Consider the following 13,316-nt stretch of genomic DNA (forward strand, 5'->3'; position numbering starts at 1 on the left):
TTTGTCCACTTTCAACCTATTCTTAGGCCCCATCCACACTACTGCGTTTTCGTTTAAAAACGGAGACCTTTTGCTACGTTTGCACCTCCCGTCCACAATAAAACGGGAAAAACGAAGACCCAAAACGGAGAAGTTTAGAAACGCTGCAGCTCCGTTTTTCGTTTTGAATCTCCGGAGGACGTTTTAGTGTAGACGGGACAAAACGGAGGAGTTTAGAAACGATGACGTAGAAGGTCACGTTCGGCTCTATGATTGGGTGTTATCACCCATGACGTATCCTTCCCTGATTCGTCAGTCACCCATCACATGTCCCGTCACCGGAAGAAAACAAACAAAAACCTCCTGGACTACGTAGCTGATGTTAGTGAGTGCAACATGGATAACGAATTACAAGCGTTACTGACTTTGATGTCTTTGTTAGCAGCTGTTGTGCAAGCAAATTCTGCATTTTACAATGCTATACCTGCCTACATGCGCCGGAGGCAAACTATTATTCGAGCGATCTATGACAATTCCCGTGTGTCAACCGTACATGGAGCGTCGGTTTTGGGTTAAGCCGGGAAGAACCAGCGCATGGTGGGATAATTCTAATCTTTGCAGAGGTAGCTAACGTTACTTGCTTCCTCATCAAATCTGAGGAATAGTCCATCCATTTCCTGTTTACACCGGCACGCGCATGCACAGTGTTGGAGAATGGTCACGTGATCCGAGTTTTCAGTCGTTTTAATGTGGACGGAGATCAATTCTAATACGCAGCTAAAACGCTGGTGTGGACGGAGATCGTTTTCGTTTTAATTCTCCGTTTTTAAACGAAAACGCAGTAGTGTGGACGGGGCCTTAGTCCTTTGTCCACGAAACGCCTATTTGTCCACTTCCAACCTATTCTACGTCCCTTTGTCCACGAAACGCCTATTTGTCCACTTCCAATCTATTCTTAGTCCCTTTGTCCACGAAGAGCCTATTTGTCACTTTCCAATCTATTATTAATCCCCTTGTACACGAAACGCCTATTTGTCCACTTCCAACCTATTCTTAGTCCCTTTGTCCACGAAACGCCTATTTGTCCACTTCCAAAATATTCTTAGTCCCTTTGACCACAAAAAGCCCATTTATCCACTTCCAATCTATTCTTAGTCCATTTGTCCACGAATAGCCTATTTGTCCACTTCCAACCTAAACTACGTCCCTTTGTCCACGAAACGCCCATTTGTCCACTTCCAACCTATTCTTAGTCCCTTTGTCCACGAAGAGCCTATTTGTCCACTTCCAACCTATTCTTAGTCCCTTTGTCCACGAAGAGCCTATTTGTCCACTTCCAACCTATTCTTAGTCCCTTTGCCCACGAAACGCCCATTTGTCCACTTCCAATCAATTCTTAGTCCCTTTGTCCACAAAACCCCTATTTGTCCCCTTCCAATCTATTCTTAGTCCCTTTGTCCACGAAACTCCTATCTATCCACTTTCAACCTATTCTTAGTCCCTTTGTCCACGAAACACCCATTTGTCCACTTCCAATATATTCTTAGTCCATTTGTCCACGAAACGTCTATTTGTCCCCTTCCAATCGATTCTTAGTCCCTTTGTCCACGAAACTCCTATCTATCCACTTCCAACCTATTCTTAGTCCCTTTGTCCAAGAATAGCCTATTTTTCCCTTTCCAACCTATTCTTAGTCCCTTTGTACACAAAACGCCTATTTGTGCACTTCCAACCTATTCTTAGTCCATTTGTCCACGAATAGCCTATTTGTCCACTTCCAACCTATTCTTAGTCCTTTTGTCCACGAATAGCCTATTTGTCCCCTTCCAACCTATTCTTAGTCCCTTTGTCCACGAAGAGCCTATTTGTCCACTTCCAATCTATTCTTAGTCCCTTTGTCCACGAAACGCCCATTTGTCCACTTCCAACCTATTCTTAGTCCCTTTGTCCATGAAGAGCCTTTTTGTCCACTTCCAATATATTCTTAGTCCATTTGTCCACGAAACGTCTATTTGTCCCCTTCCAATCGATTCTTAGTCCCTTTGTCCACGAAACTCCTATCTATCCACTTCCAACCTATTCTTAGTCCCTTTGTCCAAGAATAGCCTATTTTTCCCTTTCCAACCTATTCTTAGTCCCTTTGTACACGAAACGCCTATTTGTGCACTTCCAACCTATTCTTAGTCCATTTGTCCACGAATAGCCTATTTGTCCACTTCCAACCTATTCTTAGTCCTTTTGTCCACGAATAGCCTATTTGTCCCCTTCCAACCTATTCTTAGTCCCTTTGTCCACAAAGAGCCTATTTGTCCACTTCCAATCTATTCTTAGTCCCTTTGTCCACGAAACGCCCATTTGTCCACTTCCAACCTATTCTTAGTCCCTTTGTCCATGAAGAGCCTTTTTGTCCACTTCCAACCTATTCTTAGTCCCTTTGTCCACGAATAGCTTATTTGTCCACTTCCAACCTATTCTTAGTCCTTTTGTCCACAAAGAGCCTATTTTTCCACTTCCAGCCTACTCTTAGGCCCTTTGTCCAGGAAAACCCTATTTGTCTACTTCCAACCTATTCTTAGGCCTTTTGTCCATGAAACGCCTATTTGTCCACATCCAACCTATTCTTAGTCCCTTTTTCCACGAATAGCCTATTTGTCCCCTTCCAGCCTACTTTTAGTCCCTTTTTCCACGAATAGCCTATTTGTCCCCTTCCGACCTATTCTTAGTCCCTTTGTCCACGAACCGCCTATTTGTCCACTTTCAACCTATTCTTAGTCCCTTTGTCCACGAAACGCCTATTTGTCCACTTCCAACCTATTCCACGTCCCTTTGTCCACGAAACGCCTATTTGTCCACTTCCAATCTATTCTTAGTCCCTTTGTCCACGAAGAGCCTATTTGTCACTTTCCAATCTATTATTAATCCCCTTGTACACGAAACGCCTATTTGTCCACTTCCAACCTATTCTTAGTCCCTTTGTCCACGAAACGCCTATTTGTCCTCTTCCAAAATATTCTTAGTCCCTTTGACCACAAAACGCCCATTTATCCACTTCCAATCTATTCTTAGTCCCCTTTTCCACAAAACCCCTTTTTGTCCACTTCCAACCTATTCTTAGTCCCTTTGTCCACGAAGAGCCTATTTTTCCCTTTCCAACCTATTCTTAGTCCATTTGTCCACGAAACGCCTATTTGTCCACTTCCAAATCTATTCTTAGTCCCTTTTTCCATGAAGAGCCTATTTGTCCCCTTCTAACCTATTCTTAGTCCCTTTGTACACAAAACGCCTATTTGTCCACTTCCAACCTATTCTACGTCCCTTTGTCGACGAAGAGCATATTTGTCCACTTCCAATCAATTCTTAGTCCCTTTGTCCACAAAACCCCTATCTATCCACTTTCAACCTATTCTTAGTCCCTATGTCCACGAAACACCCATTTGTCCACTTCCAATATATTCTTAGTCCATTTGTCCACGAAATAGACTAAATAATTTAGGGCATTTTACATGATTTATTTAGGTAGATTCCATGACAGAAATCAAACCGTAACTGCTCAAAAAGATTACGTGTAATATTGTAACCATATTTTTTTTAAGTAAATAGCAGTAACGTAATGTAGTGTAATGCTTATATTTTTCAATATACAATATATGCATTGACCATGCATGGCCATATATTAATATACCCCCCCCCCCCCCCCCCCCCCCCCCCAAACACAATGAGTTACAACAGATATCTAGTTCCCATCATGCTTTGCTTCTGACTGTTAAAGGAGAGCAAATGTTAAAATTAAGTGTTATTTGATGTGTTTTGCTCAATATTAATATACAGGGGAGATCTGTTAGTGTTTAATGTTCTATTATTTTGGAATTTAAAAGGTTTTCTGGAATGTCTGATATTTTGGGGTTACCATTGTACTGAAGAGTCGAGCCTGTGGTTCGGTTGAAGTTGGCCTTTTTCACATCAAGATATTAATCTCTGTATTTAAAGTTGATAGCATTATTCACATCAGTATAGTATTAATTTTATTGTTTTATACTGCGGTACAAACATACTGTTGTGCTTTTGATAAGTAGCTTGTAAATATGAATATAATGTATATAATTAAAAAAATTAAGAAATTTATGACATATGTTTCTGAATGTATTTTTCTTATAATGCATGAGTAAATACATCTGCAATATATTACACATACATTACCATATCTGATCACATATGCATCTATATATTATTGAATATAAAATTACATACATTAAGTTCTACTATATTACTATATGTACAGGACATACAGAGGATTGAAATTCAGTTTCCCTCAGACCCATGGTTTAAAACACCAACATAACACAGACAAGTATTACAAATATATATAAAATACAATACAAACAAAAGAAAAACCTCAGGCACATGAGAATTTAAATATGTTTACATTATAGAGTGCGAACAACAGTATGCAAGAAGAGAGAGAAGCAATTGTAAAAGTGTGTGTGTGTGTGCTTGCGTGTGCGTGTGTGTGTGTGTGTGTGTGTGTGTGCGTGCGTGCATGCGTGTGTGCGTGCGTGCGTGCGTGCGTGTGTGCGTGCGTGTGTGTGCGTGCGTGCGTGCGTGTGTGCGTGCGTGTGTGCGTGCGTGCGTGTGTGTGTGTGCGTGCGTGCGTGCGTGTGTGCGTGCGTGCGTGTGTGTGCGTGCGTGCGTGTGTGTGTGTGTGTGCGTGCGTGCGTGCGTGTGTGTGTGTGTGTGTGTGTGCGTGCGTGCGTGTGTGCGTGCGTGCGTGCGTGCGTGTGTGTGTGTGTGTGCGTGCGTGCGTCTATTCATCCCACTAACTGCCTATTCTCAAGGTGAACATACACTGGCTGCCAGTTACATTTACGATTGATTTTAAAGTATTATTACTGGTGTATAAATCACTAAATGGCCAAGGACCTCAATAATTGCAGATATGCTCACTGAATATAAACCCAACAGATCACTCAGATCATTAGGATCACATCAGCTTGAAACACAGAGGCTTCACTCTAAGCTTGGCGAGTCTGCTTTAGCTACTATGCTGGAACATTTTCCAGAAGAGATCAGATGTGCTCCTACAGTAGTCACATTCAAATCCAGACTCAAAACACTTCTGTTTAGCTGTGCATTTACTGGATGAGCACTGTGCACCTGTTCGTCCTACTGTTTGTATTGTATTTTATTTAATTTTTTATTCAAAACTTTTTTAATTATTCTTATTTCTTTTGATTATTTTCAAATCTTCTATGTAAAGCACTTTGCATTACCATTGTGTATGAAATGTGCTATATAAGTAAACTTGCCTTGTCAAATACCCAGCCCTAGAAGGTAGTGTGGCACCGATTATGATATATTAGTAAATATATTGTCTCATACTTTTTTAATATATGAAAAGCAGCAATTCCTTATGTATTATTCAATATATTAACACAATATACTATTCTGTATATTTTCAGATATACTGTTATTTCATATTGATCATTCATATTTGGGAAATATATTTTCTTTACGCGAGGGCACTTACCATTTATGGGAAACTACACTGTAAAAATGAATCATGGGTCTTGTAATTTTTATTACAAAAATTAAGGTGATGATTAAAAATATTGTGTATATTTCATTAAGAGAATTGGGTGTTGTGTTGAAAATATTGAGAACATGGCACTAATAAAACCAAGAGATACATTTTCCTAATTTTTTTCAGGAAACATACACAATTTTGAAACTTGAATTGAGGAACTGATTAAGCTGATCAAATTAAGGGAAAAAGGCTACCTATTTATTTCAAGAGAACTAGCTCAATTATTCAGTTTTATTTAGAGACACTATTGTTAGTTCCCAGCATACTTTGCTCAGGCCTGGAATTAGAGAGTAATGTTAAAATGAAGTGTTATTTTATGTTTCTGATTAAAGGGAAACATCTGTTAATGTTTAATGTTCAGTTATGTTTGACATTTGAAAGTGTTTCTATTTTGTTGAAGTTTTGATCGTTACCCTTGTGCAGAAGAGTAGGGCTTATGGTTAGGTTGTAAATAACTGCATGTAATGAACTTATGTTGCATTGTTCACTGAGTAAACACTTTGTTATAATACTGATGCATTAACAAGTTTGATTCTGTTCTAGGTGATGCACTGTTCAGTAGTGCATGTGAATATGAAAATGGGCCCAATTTATCATATTTTAATTATGTCACGAGAGTAAGTTTATCTCAGGTCAGTGATATCATGAATTCTGAAAACAACGACGTCATTCATCCAGCTTAAATAATTGTATTTCAACTGATTAATATGCCATATTACTTTGGAAAAAGTTTCCTATTACTAACTTACTTGAATTTATAGGTTGCTTTTAAATAACTTAAAGCAATCCCTATGAAATACTTAAAAGTTGCTTTGTTGTATACTGTATACAAACTAATATTATGATGTATTGTGATGTTGTATTTTTCTATGTACCCCAATTTTAGATAAAAAAAAAAATATAAGTTTACTATGGATGTTCATTGTTTAATATAATAGCATCATAATTATGTAATTGTTCTTTTACAATGGATGAAAAGTTTGATTTGATGTAATTATTCAAAAGTTTTTCAAGATGTATACGTATAAATAATAGGACACTTTTTAACGCTAAAACAAATTATCACTTTATATAGTTACATAGAATAGAACATATTAAGTAAGAAAATAAATATTGCAATAATCATTTCAATGTTGTTTTTTTAAAGTAAAGTAAACCTTTTAAATATACATTGTGAAGATATACACATGTAACTTGTACAAATTTTTTATGATAAAACAAACCTTCACCTTTTAGTTTACATTGAATCGATCATATTTGTAGGGATAGTTTACCCAAAAATGAAAATTCTGTCATCATTTACTCACTCTCATGTTGTTCCAAAACTGTATTAGTTTCTTTCTTCTGTTGAACAAACAGTTGACGGAACCCATTGACTTTTCTAGTAGGAAAAAAATACTATGGAAGTCAATGGGTGCCGTCAACTGTTTGTTCAACAGAAGAAATACCCTCATGTGGTTCCAAGCCTGTATGAGTTTGAGTAAATGATGACCGAATTTTCATTTTTGGGTAAACTATCCCATTAATTAAGAATATACATATATTACAATAATCAATAAAAACCTATGTTCAGTAAAAGCAATGTTAAAATGTTAACATTGTGAGACAGATTTGTTATTTTGGACTTCAAAAAGAAACATTGCCACATTTACTGCTGAGACTGTACAACTGAGTAAAAATGTTCATAGCTGGTAAAAACTATCGCCCCTTTCACACAGAGATTCCGGAAAATACACGGATAAAGTGACCCGGGATTTGACCCGGGTTCGTTTGACTTTGGTTCATTCACACTGCCAGTGATTTTCCGGAATCAGAGAGTGCTTTCACACACAACCCGTAAAAATCCTGTGAAGACACGTGACATCGATGTGACATGTAATGTCTCAGCAGCGTCTAGTTTGCTTATGAGCTGCGATTTCTCTCTCTCGAGAAACCACGCTTGTGCATTTTTTTCTCTGATTTGATCATAAACTAGCGCATTATGTACCGTTTCACTACCCTGCTTTCACTTCACTTCAGCGTCATCATTGCGACACGGCATTGTTTACGGCTTTTGTTCACACAGCGCACGTTCCGGGACTGATCCCGGCAATGTTACTAGGTCCCCAACCCGGGATCAATCCCGACATCAATACCGGGTCGTGTTTGCGTTCACACAGAAGGTGTTCTGGCAATTTCCCGGGATCAACGCGCTGTGTGAATGGGGCATATATTTTGTTCAGCTCTTTTGAGGACGACATCAGGGTGGGGTGACAGTGGCTCAGTGGTTCATCTAGGTTGTCTACAAACCAGAAGGTTGGTGGTTCCATCCTTGGTTCCACCTGACCAAGTATAAAGGTGTCCATGAGCAAGACACCTAAACCCCAGCTGCTCCCGACGAGCTGGACGGTGCTTTGTATGGCTGACACTGCCGTTGGTGAATGAATGTGAGGCAATATGTTAAGTGCTTTGGTGGCCATGGGTCTGTTGAAAGCACTATATAAATGCAGTCCATTTACCATCATATTGACAGGGCACAAACTCTTCTTCTTGTATTTGTTGTGTCCCAGAGTTGGTCCTTTGCAACGTGTACAAATAGGCAGGTTTTGTACACGTGACAGCTTGCTCCAACATTTGTAAGACTGCCAGTGTGTTTTCTTTTATATATAAGGGTGTCAGCGCTCTGTGATGTGTCCGTTGTCACTGGTGTTGTGTTGGTGGAAGTGGCTGGGATCATTTCAGATGAAGTGATTTTGGGTGGAGGTTTGGTGATGGTGGAAGTGAGCAATGTTTTTCTTTTGGTTACAACTGTGTAAGGCCGTCTAACTCGATCCAATGGCGGTATTAGAATTAGCGGTGAAGGTCTTTGCGTGTTACGTCTTTTCTCGCGGCAAAGTATTTTTGGTTAAATGCAATACATTTTATCTTATGTATTAACTCGTTTCATCTGACTCCATAAAATGAAAAGGTTTTTCAATGATATCTGTGCATCATTAAATATACGTTAATGTTTGACTATTCCCTTTAACTCCAATGAAAATAAAGTCAAAGTCTGTTAGAATAATCAAATATAACAATTTATTATGTCAGGTAAATGTATTATTACAATTCCATAATCAATTGAAAGATAATCAATGCAAACCATCAAATGTTCTAGAACAAAGAGGAAAATCCTTTACCCGACACTGTATGGCTACGTGAGCTGAGAGTCGCGAGACCCTCAACCACACGGGCTAATCTGAATACAGAAAAACAGCCCTGAGCTCTCGTTGCATTTTCCTTATATAGCCAGACCTTATTTGATATGTAAAACTTGAGTTTAGTGGAAATTTACTGTATTCCCCCACCATTACTGGGGGTAGAAGTTGACCATCTGCTAAGAATAGTGGAAATTAGCATTCATGAATTTACACCTTTGGGAGTGCCTAGAGACCACATTCCTTTATGTGCCAGTTATTCCTAAACTCTTAAAAACCTTATTACCTTTTGTTTTACTTCTTTGAGAATGAGACATTTGTACCAGTCGCACCGAGACATTTCAAATAATACCAAACATGTATAAACCTTGATGAAAATCATTCACATTAAACCATTTAGATTCTTGTGTGAGTTTGGGAGATCTCTGCCAGGGTGAAGAATGGGGGAGAGAAATGTAGATTAGGATGAGGGAGGTGAGACCTTCGTCTCAATAGTGCATGAGGGGGAGTTCAAATGTTAATTTCCTTTTTCTCAGAGAGTGGCCCTCTCTTAAAGTCCTTACAGTTTTTCCAGTCTTACAACTGTTTCTCTCACTGGCAGTGGTAAGTGGGGCATCAGTGCAGCCTTACTGTGTTGTAACTGTTAGAGAGCTTTTGGAACTGGCATCGCAATGTCTGTTCTTTCTTTTGAAACCTCTGTCCCTGCATTGCTTGGAATGTTCTCATACTCGATCTGCGTGTAGTCGGGTGGAGGGAGGACTGACGGCTGGCATGGTGCTGGAGGCAGCTCTTTAGAGGAGATCGACACAGTCTTCAGGGTGGTGGCAGAAGGCATTTTTGTCGACTGCAGGTTGATGAGACTTTCTTGTCGACGAATGAGATCACGTACAGCGTGTTTCCCCAGTGAGTTTTCTACAGTTGGTTAAACTTCTGTGGCTGTTTGTGGTTTGTTTCTCTGTTCCGTCGTTAAGGTCAGCTTGTCCTCAGTCAGGCCAAATATTCACCAGCAGAGAACAGATCTCTTCCAACTGCTGGAACCCGGCAAGTGGGTTGTGACTACAAGCGTCCTCCTGTTGACAAGTACAATAATTGCATGTTTAGTTAAAGTGCTATCATTTGTATAGATTAGCTGCATTGTAAAATAATACCCAGGCAAAAAGGATGCTTATATTTAATTCTAATAGGGTGGAGAGTGAGCTGCAGTGGTCTCGTCAGTGGCAAGGGTGATGTGGGCTGGGATGGCAGTCACTGTGTGGTTATCTGCCTCTGTGTCACTGTGGTACGCCTCATCCTTCTCATCTTGGTCAAGCTGGCCAGGCTCTGAACTAGGTCTGTCCTCTAAGATTTCACTGAGGGACCAGATTCACCTGTGCTTTGACTGACCAGGTATTCCAACCCAAGTAACTCATTCGACGTCACAATAGCAGGTGCGCGGAAATTCTCCTAGACAGTCACTCCAAATAGCTGCTGGCAGCGGGTGTTGAGGTGCTCAATCAGAGGGGCCGAGTATGTTCTGTGGCGTCGACCTTTGACCCCGTACACAGCATCAGTACAGCGGTCTTAATTCCAGCGAGCGATTCCACTAATCAGGTAAACCTGATAAATAATATTGCCCGTTTAGTAAAGACAACGATATACAAAATAATATCTTGAGTAAGTGCTATCACAGGTTTAGCATTTATGCATAGACTTGTGTGCAAGACAACTATTACAGAAATCTTCATTAAGCTTTTTAACAGAAAAACAGTTATTTTACGTACATTTCCTGATTTTTGTACTAAAAAACATGCAGTTAACTACATGCATGATTTACTGTGACTATACGTCATTGCATCAGCAACTACACAGTTACTGTCTGTTAAATAAAGCTACATGTAGCATTTCATCAGTGTTTCTCTGCTCATCCTGGAATGAAGCACAGGCTCTACACTTCAACACAATGGTGACACACAAAACAGACAATACAGAAACACTTTACATCCCAACAGAACATTAAACACTAACAGATCTCTCAAGATCTCTGCATCCTCACTTATTACTTTTTTTCTTTCATACTAACATTCTTATTGAGAATTAACAGAGGTTTAGACGTTAGACGTTTTACTGTAAATAATAAAGTTTGATGTCACCATGATGGAGATCAGTGTTCGCTTTAGTTGGGCTCTTGACCCTTTATTTTTTACCATTGATTTTAATCTGGGTGCTTTAACTGCGTGTCTGTGATACATATTTGTTATTGTAGAAATCCAAAAGAAACTCAGATAAGAAGATCTTGGTCACTTATTAATGAAAAAGGTCATCATGTAGTTGCCTGCTTTATTGATACCACCTGAAGTGTAATATCTGAATAAATTGTTAAATATTAATTTTGCATGCCAATACTGTTAAAGAAGGCACTGCAGTGCTGTGATACTCAGATTTTATGTCATTATACAGATTTTAAGTCATCATACAGGGAATGTTTTGACAGGATCATACAGACATCAAGAATTAGCTTATGAATCGCAACAATGGTGACAATGAAAAAAAATCTGATCAACTCTGTAGTAACTCGTGGCCTCAAGATAGTAACTCGTGGCCTCAAGATAGTAACTCGTGGCCTCAAGATAGTAACTCGTGGCCTCAAGATAGTAACTCGTGGCCTTGAGATAGTAACTCGTGGCCTCAAGATAGTAACTCGTGGCCTCAAGATAGTAACTCGTGGCCTCAAGATAGTAACTCGTGGCCTTGAGATAGTAACTCGTGGCCTCAAGATAGTAACTCATGGCCTCAAGATAGTAACTCGTGGCCTCAAGATAGTAACTCGTGGCCTCAAGATAGTAACTCGTGGCCTTGAGATAGTAACTCGTGGCCTCAAGATAGTAACTCATGGCCTCAAGATAGTAACTCGTTGCCTCAAGATATACTAACTCGTGGCCTTGAGATAGTAACTCGTGGCCTCAAGATAGTAACTCGTGGCCTCAAGATAGTAACTCGTGGCCTCAAGATAGTAACTCGTGGCCTCAAGATAGTAACTCGCGGCCTCAAAATAGTAACTCGTGGCCTCAAGATAGTAACTCATGGCCTCAAGATAGTAACTCGTGGCCTTGAGATAGTAACTCGTGGCCTCAAGATAGTAACTCGTGGCCTCAAGATAGTAACTCATGGCCTCAAGATAGTAACTCATGGCCTTGAGATAGTAACTCGTGGCCTCAAGATAGTAACTCATGGCCTTGAGATAGTAACTCATGGCCTCAAGATAGTAACTCGTGGCCTTGAGATAGTAACTCGTGGCCTCAAGATAGTAACTCGTGGCCTTGAGATAGTAACTCGTGGCCTCAAGATAGTAACTCGTGGCCTCAAGATAGTAACTCATGGCCTCAAGATAGTAACTCGTGGCCTTGAGATAGTAACTCGTGGCCTCAAGATAGTAACTCGTGGCCTCAAGATAGTAACTCATGGCCTTGAGATAGTAACTCATGGCCTCAAGATAGTAACTCGTGGCCTTGAGATAGTAACTCGTGGCCTCAAGATAGTAACTCGTGGCCTTGAGATAGTAACTCGTGGCCTCAAGATAGTAACTCGTGGCCTCAAGATAGTAACTCGTGGCCTCAAGATAGTAACTCGTGGCCTCAAGATAGTAACTCGTGGCCTCAAGATAGTAACTCGTGGCCTCAAGATATACTAACTCGTGGCCTTGAGATAGTAACTCGCGGCCTCAAGATAAGTGTATATAAAAGGAGAATGCACAATAGAGCAGCTTTTCTCCCCAAAGCAGAAAGTGCACGCTAAAGCTGCCACCCGCTTAAGGCACTTCTTGTCAGGCTAATAGCTATGGATAGAGAGCATTTGATAAAGTTGAATTTTAATTTAGGGATACGTTACCAGGATATACTGAACACACTTGCTTTGCAAGGGATTATTGTCAGTAAAAGGCAGTTATAGGAACACTCCACCGTTTTTTGAAATTGGGGTTATTCACTGTCTCCCCTACATTTAGATAGGTGGGCAAATGCATTTTTGTCTCAGTGCATGCAAATTGTCTTAGTCTGGCAGCGCCACCGAAGTAGCAGGCGAAGCACTGATAAATTTGTAAAATCTGACCATCAGAATGAAGATGCCACAGTCATTCCCATAAGGTTGTGAAGGAAGTCCCTATTTCAAGAGAAAATAAAATATGATCAGCTCCAAAACATGACATATTCAAATCATTCACTTATTGGTTGGAAAGCACTGCTTAAAAACTTTATGTCCTCGCCAGTTCTCTCTGTCCAAATCCCATTCACCCGACTTTTTGCAAAGTCACTAAGAAACCAAAATCAAAAATGTAGTCTTACTAAATACATAAATTCAAGATACTCACAGACGGTCGAACATGGGTACAAATGAGTACAAATCTTTATCATGCATTAAATAAAATAAAACAAAAGTATTATATATATATATATATATATATATATATATATATATATATATATATACACACACACACACAAGGACCAAGGAACATGGCCAGAAACACGCAAAAACAGAACATACTGTATACGGTCAGCAGAACAGGACCATTAGGTAACATCTATAGGTCAGGGGAACGTGACCGC

The 13,316-nt window shown here is 39.8% G+C and overlaps 1 protein-coding gene across 3 annotated transcripts in view; it reads right to left on the minus strand.

Annotated features, from left to right (window-relative positions):
- Positions 1–8,592: 8,592 nt before the first annotated feature.
- LOC143745597 (uncharacterized) overlaps positions 8,593–13,316 on the minus strand; it is a 43,585-nt gene continuing 38,861 nt past the window's right edge. For 2 of the 3 annotated variants that reach the window (XM_077237711.1, XM_077237710.1), the window contains 2 exons: positions 10,104–10,332; positions 8,593–9,806 (listed from right to left, as the gene is read on the minus strand). The gene's annotated coding sequence lies outside the window, so the exon portion shown is untranslated. The remainder of the gene's footprint in view (positions 9,807–10,103; positions 10,333–13,316) is intronic. The other variant, XM_077237712.1, reaches the window with a different exon arrangement.

Source organism: Siphateles boraxobius, unplaced genomic scaffold (assembly GCF_051911475.1).
Source record: "Siphateles boraxobius isolate OS27281-9 unplaced genomic scaffold, OSU_SipBor_1 207, whole genome shotgun sequence".
Lineage (NCBI taxonomy): Eukaryota > Metazoa > Chordata > Actinopteri > Cypriniformes > Leuciscidae > Siphateles > Siphateles boraxobius.